Source organism: Dipodomys spectabilis, unplaced genomic scaffold (genome assembly GCF_019054845.1).
Source record: "Dipodomys spectabilis isolate Male_0828 unplaced genomic scaffold, ASM1905484v1 ptg000095l, whole genome shotgun sequence".
In the NCBI taxonomy this organism is placed as follows: domain Eukaryota; kingdom Metazoa; phylum Chordata; class Mammalia; order Rodentia; family Heteromyidae; genus Dipodomys; species Dipodomys spectabilis.
The window spans coordinates 3,146,477-3,161,774 of record NW_024870772.1 but is presented as its reverse complement, the minus strand read 5'-3'; the positions used below and the strand labels follow the sequence as shown (position 1 = coordinate 3,161,774).

Genomic DNA, 15,298 nt, shown 5'->3' with positions numbered 1-15,298 from the left:
TCCTTCCTCCAATTGCTAAGGCCATCAACAGATGTTTTTTAGTTATTTCATCTTCAGTTCTCTTCCCGTTCTCAGGATAATGCTCTGGTACATTAAAGATGGAGGAAAACATTATTCAGACTCTATCACAAATCCTTACGGGGGGGCTTCTGAATCTGAACTCCCTGTCAATAAACAGTATAACCTTTATAATTGTATATAACCTTTCTATTTTTTTTTCCCATAAGGAAGAAACATGCTTTGAGCAATACAAAGAATCTGAGGAGGATTTCCTACTGTTGCAGCATTTGTCTAGGGCCCATTCTATCTAACTGAATTAAACCAGAAATTGTCTTCTGTCTATACTGCTAGTATTTCCAGGGTGTAAAATGGTTATCGCCTATGTACATTTAATGTTCTTTGACGTTTGCCCCTCTTTGCATTAAAAGATTTCACGTGTCAATTGCAAACCTTCTGGCTTTTTCACTTTGGTGTTCGATGTTGGAAATCCTACATACATTCTATCAGGTGTCATAAATGGATGGAGCCTGGGTTTCAAATGTCCCATGCACAGGATCTGATACAATCATCACAGGATCCACTGGAAAACTCAAAAGTTGCTTTGTGAAACATAAATTTTGGAAAATGACTCAGGGCCCTGTGAGGAAAATAGTGTGGCATGGGTTCCAGGGGCAAGTTTATCACTTTCCACTAGTAGCTTTATTGAGGGTGATTTTTATCTAATCTTAAAGCCAAGAGAGAAACAGACTCTCCTGACTCTTCATATCAGAGCAAATAAAATGATAGCTACCCAGCATAATACAATGACACTGCATCACAAACAAAACAACACAAAAAGTCTCAGGTTTCTGGTCTGGTTGTACAAATTAAAAAAGAAACATGGATAAGGGTCTACTTCAGGCATTTTCCTAGGTATTATGCATGACTTTTGCTAATCTAAAAGCCTTTTAGTTCAAAAGGTTTAAAAAATCTGAAAGAGAGAGGGGTGGGGGGAGGGAGACTATTTTAGCATAGTAATTAGGAAAAGGTATCCCAGAAAATTTCAGACATCAGGCCTCTCAATTGGCCAAAGGAGTGGAGGTTGCACATTAACCCTCAGGTCCCCTCCACAGGGTGGCTTTATGTGCACCCTGCCAGGCACTGCAGTCCTGCTGCTAGACATTCAGAGATGAACTCTGGATATGAATCCCACAGTGTCACGCCAATGGCTAGTCTCACTCTACACAAAAGATGGGAAGTGTTTGGATATATCATTTAAATACCAATTTTCCTGCTTCCTCTCCTGAGTTATAGCACTTATAACATCAATATTTTAAACAGTTCAAGTATCTTTTCTTTTTTTTTTTTTTTAACTTCAAAATGAGTCATTCACCCTCTTGGTAGAAAAGAGGGAAAATAAAATGTCAATGACTAAACTGTGAACTTCTTATTCAAAGACAGATTTAAGTGTATTGTTCCTGATTCACTGGTACTTGGCATGGAACTTGGAAATACAATGCTGCTCCTGACAATGCAGAATCATGGGCTCTTCCGGAATTCAAAGGCAGATGGAGAGACAGGCCCACCTTTAGTCCAATCACTCTTACTATCCCACTTACAATGCCAATTCCTTCTGAGGCTCACTGATATTGAAAGGAATCACTGGTGCCATTCCGAATGGATGTACAACTACTGATCAATTTCAGATACTGAAAAGATGTCTCTGGTCTGTAGCACCTGCTGGCTAATCTAAACAGACCCAGTTCATCAGCCAGCAAAGACATCTTCACCAATCTCAGCTGCCATGTAAAACCTATAATTGTTCCTTACAGAGGGGAGGTTCTATGATTTAGGTAATGGCAACTCAGAGGTCACAGTTGCTACAAATCACTTGGCCCCTACTACCGCGCTCCACAACAGAGCACTCTAAAAGCTATGAATATGACAGCAGCCTGGAAACTTTTTACCTTCTGTTTTCTAATAGGTCAGGTCTAGGATAGATCTTACAGCTTGATCTGCAAACCACACCTTGATAAATGCTGCCATTTTGTCACAATGTGCTAAGTCCTGAGACTTAGTATGTCTTCCCACCAATTTGTGCAGCCTTGAAACTGTGATAGCATGAAGGAACTGTTCAAATGTGGGGTGAAGGGAGAGAATGAGATTCTAGAAGCTGTGGCCCACCGCCATCAATCCTAAAACTCAGTAATTGGCCAACATTCTTTTTTTACAAGTAAAAGACTTATGCTGTCCAAACAAAAAGATGAAGACCTTCTTTCTCTTAGAAGTATCTGATGTCCAAAGGCAGACCCCACAAGGGTAACCAGGTTTCCATTCCTTTATCCCCACACTTTTTCCACTCAAACGAAGAATGTCCTTTCATTTTTCTCTCCATACCTCCCAAGCCAACAAGACTGAACCCCAGTTCCACAAAACTAGCAGCTCCTTATGGCAGTGCTATTCTGTGCCCTATGAAGTCCAAGATATTGTCAACCCACAATCCTTTCTAAAAACTCTGACAGCCCTATGTCAAGAGAAGGCAAGAGATTCAGACAATGAGACTCTTTAGCTAAAGGTTAAGTGTTAGAAGACCTAGGCTGTAATCTCACAATGGCCACGAATTATTTTAGGGTTTTAGGGAAGTGATTTTTATGATGATGTTTTCTATTTGTCCTGTCAACAACTGTGTTGGCAGGACTCTCTTCCCTCTTCTCACTGAACCAGTGCACACATGGAGATGAAAGCACCCAAGGAAGTTTTCTGAATCCTACAGGGGAGACACACACACACACACACACACACACACACACACACACACACACACACACACACACACACGAAAGACAGACCTTAGATCTATCACTCTTCTTCAGACTTCAATTTCAGAGCAAGTACATTTCTAACAAACCAGCTTCAGTAACTGATCAACATACAGCATAATTTCAGTGTTCACAACATGTGATAAAATAATGAAAATGATTGTTCCAGGTCTAGAACAACAACAACAAACAATGACAAACATAACTTTCCTTCTGTCACATGTAGGATGTTTCTAACACTTGTTAGATGGTAGTTTTATCATCACACACACAAAAAGCATAGCTGTGTAAGATCACACAGAGCTGGTTTGTGCATGGAGAGCAGTGTGTGATTCTGAACTCACTCAACCACGGTTAATTACAGATGTGCTCAATTGTAACATGGGAGGATTACCAAAAGATGACCAGTAATATTAAATGAGATTATATAAATGACCAACCACACAGGGATAAGCATAAAGAATACCTTTCATTCATTTCCTAATATTCTTACTGGAAAAGTGAGCATCAATCCTGAAAGTGTGGAGCTCCTTCAAGCAAACTTTTACTTATCTTCATTCCTATATTCACAAGTGAATGTTCTGACAATCAGGCTGAGAAGACAGTTAATATATATGAGTAATATAAGCTCAACTATATGCTAAATTGGGTGGATAGTATCTATAATTACATCCAATAAAAGTACAGAGGAGAGACATCAATGGATAAATATGCTTTTTAGAAAAGAAAGTTTGTGTTAGGGCTTCCAAAACTATTACTACAATAAAGAAACAAGATAATTCGTCTGAAAGAGAAGGTAGTAGTTAATACATCTGACATATATTTGCTTTTTTTCCCCACAAATGTCCTAAGGGAGGTACTATAATAATCTACATTAGTTTAAGTACTGAGAGGGAGGTTTAAATATATATGCATATATATGCATCTATTTATATATACACATATACAAAATATATATACATATATAATCTCATATATATATGTTTGGCTACATAGACATATACACATGTAGATAAGTGTATGTATATACACACACACACACACACACACACACACACACACACACACATATATGTTCCATATATAGCCATACAAACTGATAATAGTATTTGTTCCTAATAATAGAATTATCATAAACCACCACACCCTAGAACACCTCTTAAGTTTAAATCTCTTTTCAGCCTGTGAATAATTGGGTGTACATTGTCATTTACAAATCCACAATGTTTGTTATCATAAAATTAAGGAGAAAGGCAGATTAACAATAACAAATGCAAAAGCAGTTGCTTTTTACTACTTAAAACACAATGGACCATGCCAAGTAATATATTTATATATATATATATATATATGTATTATTTATTCTATCTTAATTGTACGCTTTTGCTCTGCCAGAAAATGTCTCATCCTTCTTAAGAACATTTCTATAAGCTCAAAAAACACTGCACAGAAATGTGAATGAGGGGCTGAGAAGGAGGCTCAGTGGTAGAGTGCTTGCCTTGCATGCCTGAGGCCCTGGGTTCGATTCCTCAGCACCACATAAGCAAAAAGAAAAAAGCTGAAAGTGGTGCTGTGGTTCAAGTGGTAGAGCTCTAGCCTTGAGCTGAAGAGCTGAGGGACAGCGCCCAGGCCCAGAGTTCAGGCCCCACGACCGGACCCCCCCCCCCCAAAAAAAAAAAGAAATGTGAATGAACCCATCAGTAATAACCCAAAGGAATTAAGGCAACAAAATATACTCCCATGCATAAATGGAACATTAGTAAAAAAAATCAAAAGCCACTATGGAAAGTAAAATCTAGGGTGGAGGAAGAGGAGATCCAGTGATAGCACAGGCTCACTTGATGTGCATGCAAAAAGATCATTCTCGGGCTGGGAAGGTGGCTCAGTAGTAGAGTGCTTGCCTTGCATGCCTGAGGCCCTGGGTTCGATTCCTCAGTACCACATAAACAGAAAAAGCCAGAAGTGGCACTGTGGCTCAAATGGTAGAGCACTAGGCTTGAGCTGAAGAGCTAAGGGATAGTGCCCGGAGTTCAGGCCCCATGACCAGCCAAAAAAATTAAAAAAAAAAAAAAAGATCATTTTCCCTGTATTATGACTTCAGAAAACAACAGACATTATGAGTTCTGATGGCAATGTCTATGAAATAGTGTTACTCTGCAAAATAATTGATGGTCATTGGCCAATAAATTTTTGACCAATTACTCTCATGAGTACACAATGACCTAGGAATAACAATCTTGCACATGAAGAGGTCACATATGTAGTAGAAAAGAAAGTCCTGATAGGTCAGGACCTATAAATCTGCTGATTCATAAAAACATAATTTCTCTGCATTGTCCATTAAAAATACTTGCTCTCAAACCATTCTTAAAGGGCCTAAATATTAATCTGTCCTATATAATTTAAAATGAAACATTTTAAGTATGGAACTTTACGAGCTTAGTCTAACTTTAAAAATGGGAAAAACGAAGGAAATAAGACGAAATAAAACAAAACAACCCAGGAGAGTTGTATCACCACCTTGTCATAGCTGATTCAGCTAAGTGAGGTTTGGGTTTTATAGTTCCATTCATTTCTTTCAAGTTTAAAACAAAAAAAATTCATACCCCAAGCTTTAAACCAATAGCAGCTAAGAAATCATTGTTCATCTAATATTTATGAATGAAAGTACCTTAGTTAGTAGACACAGGCTGTACTAGTTGATGATCTCAATCATTGTCTTCCTACTTTCACCAAAAAAGTTATCAGTTCTAAGAAGAACACAGTAATGAAAAAGAAACTCGCAAGTTAAAAAGCTAATTAGACTCTGAGCCATCAGCACATCACAGTTCATTGACAAGGGATGAGAGGAATCTTTTCCTATGTGTGTGCCAGACAGTACTTGGGCTTGAACTTGAGGCTTCAAGCTCTTGTTCAGCCTTTAGTATTCACCACTTGAGCTATGCCATCACTTCTGCTTCTTGGAGCTAAGAGTCTCTCAGGGGTGCCCATGTGGGCTGGCTTTGAGCTGTGCTCCTCAGATCTCAGCCTCCAGAGGAGAAAACAAACATGAGCCACCAGCGCCTGACTAAGCCAATGCTTTGACAATATTTCTTTAGGACCACAGAAAAGGATAACCAGTGACAGTGGACATTTTCATTATGCCACAGCCACAGCAAGAACACTTAGTGAGACATTAAAATTGACCAAAGTTGCCACTAAGCACTAAATCAAATGCCTTACGAGCACATATACCTTCCCCTCAGCGGTGACTGTCAGAATTTGTAAAGCAATGAAAAAGAAAAACCTGTTGACATTTTTATGTTGTTACATATGTATGAAATTCCAGAGTTTCCAAATACTATGACAGAGAATGCTTTAGAAGCTGAATCTAATAAGTAGTGTGTGATGGCAGGTCTCCTCCATCTACTGACTTCTGAAATTGACTGACATGTCCCAAAATAAACCTTGGCCTATGTGACAAGCTGAGAGTTATTTTGGAACATTTTCTACTATTAAGGAAGAACATTATGGTAAACAAACGTGGCAAAATATTTTGTATATCTTAGGAAATCTAGCAAAAAGAGCAATTCCAAAGTTTATACTCAGTGTTTGTCATTAAGTTTACACTGATTGGGCTCCTGAACTTTCTGTAAAATCTATTCTAAATTCCTCTGGATTGTTAATATGATAGGATTACTTGCTATCAGAGATTACCTGCCAGCATAAGTTGCTATGGCAATTCTCAAAGCTGTGCTACAAAGATAGACAACTTGCAGTAGAGAATACACTTCCACTCACAAGCATGCACTCCCGCCTGTGATTTTATGTTCTTAGATATATGATATCCCTGCATATTACTTACTGGAGATAATATTATTCAAACTATTACTCCTGATAAACTGACCCCTTAGCATTAAGAAATGTTTTATTGTATCTCATATTTCTCATTCTGAAGTCTGATACTAACATATGAATAACAGGATTTTTTTCGGTTGTTGTTTAATATTTGATGCTGTAACTCTGTCTTCTCTTTTTCTTCCCGCCCCCCCCCCCCCTACAAAGAATGTTTATTATAGCCAGGCAATGATGACTCACATCTGTAATCCTGGCTATTCGGGAGACTGAGGGTCACAGTTCAAGACAGTGAAGGCAGAAAAGTCTTCACGGCCACATCTCCAATTAACAAGCAAATGCCAGGCTGAAGGTATGGCTCAACTGTACCAGCTAAGAATAAGAAAAATGAACCAGTGCTCAAGGCCCTAAATTCAAGCCTGATATAACCATATACACAAAAGAAGGCTAGTATTACCTATTACTTGCAGAAGAAAATATTCTGAACTAGTTTTATTTCAAGATATGATTGTCTTTTACCTGCTTGATAGGGTTTTAAATACCATAAACCTTTTCTTTAAAATGATATTATCAGATGAAGAACTTCAGCATGATCTGAAGATAGACTTCGTGATCAGGATTTGTAGGGTTAAACAGTAAGCAACTTCCTGTCCATAAGAGACATCTTCCTGCAGGGAAAGAGGGCGTGGTCTGAACCAATGCTCACTGAACAGCTGACCTTCAATGCAAGGATCTCTCTACTCATCTCTGCTCAAGGCAATGTACAAAACAGGCACTTTCCTTTTGAACTAACCAAAGAAATTTCTGTCCAAATCCTCCTTTAGCCAGGACACATACTCTTCCTCTTTAAAACTATGGATCCTCAGTGCTCTGCTGTCTTATAATACTTTTAATTTAAAAATAAAAATGTTTAATTGTGGTAAAGAACATGTCACATAAAATCCACCTTCCTCTCTTAGCCACATTTAAGTGTACAGCTCTCTTAACTAGATTCACAGGGTCTCTAAAACAGATTTCTCAAGTTTTTGCCATCTTGGAAAACCGATTCCTTGTTTCTATTTTTGGGGATGTCTCACTATTGATTTCTTCCTCTCATTGGGTTTCGAGTTATATTTCCCCACTTCCTTGTAACATATGTCAATTCTTACTGGAGGACGGGCATTGGAATTTTCACATTATTTTTGTGTTGAATCTTGCTGAATTTCCTCGGAGTAGACTTTTATTCTGTGACATAAATGAGCAATTGGCAGGTTCATTTCATCCTTATAATGGTGGTTTCTAAGGTTGGTCATGGTAGATCTAACTCAGATAGCTGTGCACCTATTCCTGAGCACATGACTAAGTCATGACCTTACCACCTCTCCCCACTGCCCTACGCTGGCAGAGATCTTCTCCACTCTGGCATTGTGGATGCCACGTGCCATTGAAGAATAGTTTAGGTCTGGTCTTCCACAAGATCTCATCTTTTTTTTTTCCCTCCATGCTCAGAAAGATAAGTAGTCCTTCCTGCTGGCTTTCTGAGAAGACTGCTCCTTCTTGATCCCTATGTGAAAAATATGTTATCTATTATTTGGTTTTCTAAGTGTTTATGGGGGAAGGTCAATTCCCACAACAAGTAATCATTGGTGGTCACAAGAAAAATCTTCCACGGACTAAGTGGGATATTTTGGGGAGGCACTTTATAAACTGTGAATCAGTGTTGTATACTTTATCAGAAGACAACATAGCTAGCTAGAGAGAAATCCCTGGTAAAAGCATTTTCTTTCTTCAACCACAAGGACAAGCAAGCAAGGTGTAGACACTGTGGAAAGATTAATTTGCCCCAGTGCAAAATTCGCAAGTTCTTCAGAGCATGAAATTTCTTTAAGAAGTATTCATTTTTACAAAGCACTGACCCTATAAAAATGCAAATAACTCTTGGAAGCATGGGATATTACTTCTCCTCATTTCCGAAATCCACACTTACAACCGGCCACCCGTAGGTACCCTGAGCCATTATTACAGCACCGTGGGTGGGCTGGTGTATCAAGATTGTGAGTGACAAGGTAGTTGAAGGAGAAAGTATACTGCCCAGGAAAGAAGGAAGGGCACAATTAACAACTTCATAGCTGGGCCCAGGGCGGCTCCCAAGGGAAAGGATTTGGCTGCCTGCTCTATTTCCCTGGGGAACTATCTGTAATTACTATCACAGCTCATTGATTTTCAATTCTTTCCATTAATACGTTTATTGGCCATTCTGACATTATTAAAAATCAGTGCAACTCTGCATCTTTAGTGGAGGATATGTCTTCCTAAAATGAGTTTTGCAAGTGCACATTTTTTTTTTTTCTGAAAATGGTCTTCTCACATTAGCAAAAAAAAAAAAAAAAGTGTCTTTTAAAATGTTTATCTTTGAAGCCAGGTACCAACATGCCAAGACGACACTACAGATCAAAAGATCTCAAGCTGGGGTTATCAGAGAATATGAAATAATAAGCAAATTCATATTTCTATGATAATTCTACCAATTTAGGAGCAATGTCAGCCCACGCTTCCACAGTAAGAGGGCAAATAATGGGAGCCCATGAAAGGGAAAACCAAGTGGCATTTCTAATAAATGCCCGGCCTTCATTAAAGCCATTAAAGCAGAACTTTCCTACTAAACCTTTACATGGACGTGTACATTACATCTTTAACATAAAATTAAGCACAGATGTTTACCAAGGGCAAGTTAGGTTTGTTACTGGGGTATACCCCCCACAATGCTACTGAATTTTAGTGTAATTGTCTGTCTTAGCATCATTCCTAGCACATCTCAAGGGTCAGCTACAATACATGCACCTGTTTACATTTCTTTATTAAGCATTAAGAATTAGGGTCCTTTACAAGACAGTACTAGTCTCGAAATCTTCTCCATTCCACCATGTGGCAAACAGACTCTTGCTTACAATGAACAGTATCTGAATGAATCACTATTTATTGAGCTCTGCCTTTTCATAAGCTCCCGGGTTAAGATGATGAAGAATAATGAAAAACATCAAACATAAGCTCTGCTCTTTGGGAACCTCCATTAGAGCAGATTCACGGTGTTCATCAGTTCTTTGTGATGTACAAACACCCTGAGCACCTGGATACAGATGTCTTGCACAAGTGCCTGTAAAAAGCTAACCCAAGGGACTAGGCCTAGTCCTCCATTGTTCTCTTTTATCCTATATCTAAATCAAGGGTGCATATATAAGGAACTCTGTAATGAGCAAGACTGATTCTTTTCTGTTGAGAGGACAGCAGGTAATGGAAACCTGTAGCTATCAACTCCAACTCTTGCCTCCGATACCTCTTTCTAGCTCCCCGGCTAGGGGCAAGGGAGCATTGGCCCTCTCTCCTGGTGATGACACAAAAGGAATATTTGAACACTTCTGACTGCTTGGAGGACACATGAGTTGGCAAAAAAACTACTCATTCTCCCTCTCCCTCTTTCCTTCCACTCAGCCTCCCCCATCTTTTCCATGTTCTTCTCTCCTAGTCCATAGAGCTGAAGGCCAGGTGACCTGCGCTTCCCCATGGCTGGGGCAGAGTTGAACTCTTCCCTGTGCCTAGGATGGGTACAGAGTTGTCCCCAGAAGAAAGCAGTGCCCTGAAGCTCGAGCACTGCACGTGTCCTTCATATTTCCCTCTGAAGCCCTGTCCTTTCTCTTTTCGTGTTTTTGTGTTCTCTCTTTCTTTTTCAAAGGCTATACTTGAAAGAGTTCCAAACATATGCGAAATTAAGGCAGAAGAAATGTCTTTTTCACCCAGCTTCCATAATGATAGATTCACGACTTCCCTGCTTTATCTCTATCCCTCCCCACACCCTCTCCCCCTATCAGCTTGAACCAAACACCAGATATTTTTGACATTCACTTTTCAATATTTTAGGGAAGATATTCTAAGGTATGTGAACTCAGCATGTCTTGTATATAATGGGAGTGAAGACCATCCTCACAACAACCACAAAAAAAATGTACTAGCTTTAACTAAATTATTTTTTCATTTCATTATTCTATTTTCACACGATAAAGTAGCCATTTCTACAGACGTACTTAAATTTTTAAAAATCACATTAGGCGCTGGGAACAGTAGTTCACATCTGTAATCTCAGTACCTCTGAGTCGAAGGAGCTCAGTTTCTCAGTTCCAGTCCATTCCAAACTGAAACCAAACAAACACAACATAAAAATATTCTTTCAAAAAACAAGCCAGCTGGGCTTTGATGGCTCACGCCTGTAATCCTAGCTACTTGAGATTTGTGGATCATAGGTAGAAGCCACTGTGGGCAGGAAAGTCTGTGAGACTCTTATCTCCAATGAACCAACAAAAGGCCAGAAGTAAAGCTGTCCGTGGCTTTCCTGACGGAGCAACAGCCTTGAGTAGAAAAAGCTAAGGAACAGCACACAGGCTTAAAGTTTAAGCTTAAGTATTGGTACACACATACATACACACATACACACACATACTCTCTCTCTCTCTCTCTCTCTCTCTCTCTCTCTCTCTCTCTCTCTCTCTCACTCGTACTCATACACAAAGACAGGGATGGTGGTGTACACCTGTAATCAGAGCTATGCTACTATTGAGGTGACAGAAGTAGTAGGAACATGGTCTGAGAACACCTCCTGGCGAGAAAAAGAATCAGACTCTATTTGAAAAATTGCTGAAGGATAAAGGAGTGGTAACATGGCGTAAGTGTTAGATTACAGGAGCATGATTGATGACCTGAGTTTAATCTCTCTGTTTCTTCTCTCTTACATGCACACACGCACGCACGCATGCACGTGCGTGCACACACACACACACACACACACACACACACACACACACTATGTATTAAAATGTTCCAACTTGAGATGTACCTTTAAACTACCTGTGGAATTAGAGTTTCAGATGCTGGAATTTCTACTGAACAGCTCATGAATCCTATAGCAACTGAAATAAGAGCAACAGGACTGCTTCTTCCTGTTTTTCTTCAAAGGAAAATTGTTCTTCACCACCACCCCCAACCTTTCACCTCCACCATATGCAGCAGATCTCCTGAGGTCCCATAGTTAGTTCTACTCCCTAGCTGAGGGCAGTGATATGGACAGAGAAGAATCAAGGTTGTCAAGGCCACTGCCTAGCTGCAAAGTATCCGACCATGTCTATCTTACACGTATTTTCATTGTATGAAGCCTAAAAAGTAATCATGACTCATACCTAGAATCCTAGCTACTCAAGTGGTTAAGACCTGAGGATTGTGGTTCAAAGCCAGCCCAAGCAGAAAAGCCCATGAGACTCTCACCTTCGATTAATCACAAAAATGCCAGAGATGGACATAGGGCTCAAGTGGTAGGGTGCTAGCCTGGACCACAAAAGCTCGGGGACACACCTAGGCTCTGAGTTCAAGCCATAGAACAGCACCAAACCCCTCCCACCCCACCCTCCAAAAGAAAGTCATTATTGAAAATGCTTTCTCCTACCTCAGGATCACAAAGTTTCAGCCTAAACTTGACAAGAAGTTCCCCCTCTGTACAGGTAGGGACAGGTAGGCCTCAAGATACAAGGGAACTTCCCAATGTGATTCCAAATTGCACCATGGCATTTGATGTCTGACACAGCGCCCTTGCTCTACATTCCTCCACATCTCTAGGTGTAACAGCCCCCCAGTCTCTTCTTCCTGATGTGGTTCTTTGCTTTAATAACACATTAGAACACGGGAAGTGCTCCAAAGGCTGACAGGACTTGGAAAGCTCCTGTAACAGCAGGGCACAACACCCCAAAGGTCATCGACAAAGTCACTCCAACATGGCTTGCTGTGCTCCTGAAGTCTATTGTAAGAACATGAGGCCTTCGACAGACTTCTTAGCAGCATGGGCTGGATTACGCACACATGTAAAGAAAATGGAAGCCCCATTCAGTAAATGACAATGATCATGTCCTGAGATTTCTAACAACCTAGCTCCAAATTTGAGTCAGACAAGACTTGAGTCAGACACAAGACATGCACAGCTAATAGCAGTATCGATATAGTTCACATGGCCATACTACCAAGACTTCTGCCACCAGTGTGAATGCATGTTTCCTATAATTCTGATTTTATGTTTATCATAACCATCTGAGACAAAGAGGATTTATAGCTAGCTACCAATTGCTATATTTTTCACTATGGTAGTTAGAAGGCACAGTTGAATAACCTGTATATTTAGTGAGCACTTTTCATGTGCCAAAAATTTAGTAAACACAATCCTTGCCCTATAAGAATTTATAATCAGATAAAAGAATTATGGCCACATTCCAACACTGTCCAGTTTCTTCAGAGAATGGGCCAAGGTAGTTGAAGCAATACCATATCACACCAGGACTAGCCTGGAATGCTTTTCAACCTCAATGTGCTCACTGGTTCTGAGTCCCTCTGAGGTGCAGAAGATAGGCAGTTGACAGCGGAAGAATTGAGTATTTATAATAAGCAGGAGAGAACAAACATCCCCCTCCACAGTGCATAGAAAAAGAAAATCTCCATAAAGCAGAATACCCTTAAAATCCTACCTGCAGCCAGGAAAAAAGTCCCAATCTACATTTCAAAATACTTACGGCCAAGGAGATAATTTCAATTCTTGATTTGTCAGAGTGGTTGGGGCCTCTAGTCTTTCTTATTCATGGCTGTGGCACTAATGACTTTCAGTCACTTTGTGTGTGTGTGTGTGTGTGTGTGTGTGTGTGTGTGTGTGTGTGTGTGTGTGTGCGCGCGCGCACGCGCGCGCATGTGCTGGTACTGAGGCTTGAACTCAGAGCCTGTGAGGTGGACCCTTAGCTTTTTCTCTCAAGACTGGCTGATGTTCTACTACCACATCTCCACTTATGGCTTTATGCTGGTTAATGAGTCTTGTGGACTTTTCTGTCAGGCTGGCTTCAGACTGTGATCCTCCTATCTTAGCCTCCTAAGTAGCTAGGATACAGGCATGAGCCACAAACACCCAGCTTCTGTCACCTTTTGTTCATTTTACCAAGCACATCTTACCTTAAAAAAAGCCCATAATCGCATGTGATTAATTAGTTAAATGTTACTAACTTTTTTTATATTTCCTGATGGGGAATTAAACATCAACCAGGCTTTAATTGTGACTATAAGAATAATTATAAAATCTTTCACATGCTAGTATTCCTTATCTAAAAATAAGTCTTCCATTCTCAAATTATACAGTATTTACCACCCACCCCGCTGCCTCCAACAAGAAGTACAGGGAAATAGCCAAAACCAAAAATTGTCACAATGCTAGGTGTTACTGCTAATTTAAAGAAGCAGATTTAAAGTTCCACAAATTATTAAATACAAATTATTTTATTCTACAGGGAGGTAACTCATGATACATTTCATTAAATACTATAAGCTGTTCCTTGTGAAGCTATACCCTAAGAGAATAAAATTCTATCATCATACATTTAAGAACTAAGAAAAAGAATGTCTTATTTCTTTCAAGTATTTATAATCTAAATTTAAATTGTGAATATTCAGAATATTCACAATTTACAGTTAAAATACTAATGTCATCTGCAGTCACACACACACAAAAAAGAAAACTAGTTTTAATGAACAGTCTTTAAATAACATTTAGGAACCTCTAGTATTTTTATGTTTAGGAACCTCTAATATTTTTGCCTCCCTAAGGTAGAAAAGCACTTTCTATAAATAATGTGATATGGAGTTCCAATTCACAAATCTCTGTGGATATTGGCTTTGATTTTCTTATTACCTAAATCCTTCTAGAAAAGTTCACCTTGCAAGCTGAAAAATGACAGTAAAGAGGAAAGAATTATCTGGCTATTGCTAAAGAGTTCCAGACAGGTGGCAAGAATATATCACCTTGGCCTTTAACCAGAAGTCCAGGTCATATGTTTTCTGATTTTTTTCTTTAAATGGTGTTGTTCATGATTTGAATAGATGTCTTGTTGTTCAAATAGAAAAAAAATATTGTAAAATAAAAGTAATACTGTGAAACCAACTAGTATGTCAGTTTCCTTCCCCATCAGCAATAAAAAGGCTTATCTTCTTTGAGATGTGACCACAGGTATAGATTGTACAGACATTTCTTAAACTCATGACAAGGCATGTAGATTTTAAGAAGTGAATTGAAACAGAACTCCAAAGTAACAGAACAAACTCTCACAATGGTCAGGCTAATTTATCAAGATTAAAGCTATCTAGATGGTTTTGAAACATATAGTGAACTTAAATTTTTTAGTCTCCTTCCAAAATCCAGAACATATGACTTTTTCTCAAGGTTGTCTGTAAACAAGTCACATTAGAAACATTAGTATACATCAGTTTTTCTTTAGGATGCTTGCACTACCTGAATACTAAGCTGAATCGTTATGAGGTAATCCTTACACCAGCATAGAAGTATGCAGGTCTGTCTGTCACTCATCAACATGTTCTGTAAATTTCATTGCCATTTCAAAGAGCATCCCTGAATGTAAAGGTACAATGACATCCTCTGTTAGAATTTTCAAATTCACCGACCTCCATTTCATCAGCCATCCCCTACTTGTTCCTCACGGAGTTAAAAGAAAATAAAAGGATCAAACAAATGTCAAAAGAGAAATTCATCCAACAAACAACATCCCCTTATCTGTGCTCTGTAATGTCCTAACTTAAAATCTGACATTGAGCTTGTATTAAAA

General features: G+C 39.2%; 1 protein-coding gene across 2 annotated transcripts in view; it reads right to left on the bottom strand.

The window, feature by feature from the left end:
• Window positions 1-15,298, bottom strand: part of Klf12 (Kruppel like factor 12) — a 355,582-nt gene that overhangs the window by 172,167 nt on the left and 168,117 nt on the right. The window lies entirely within an intron of this gene.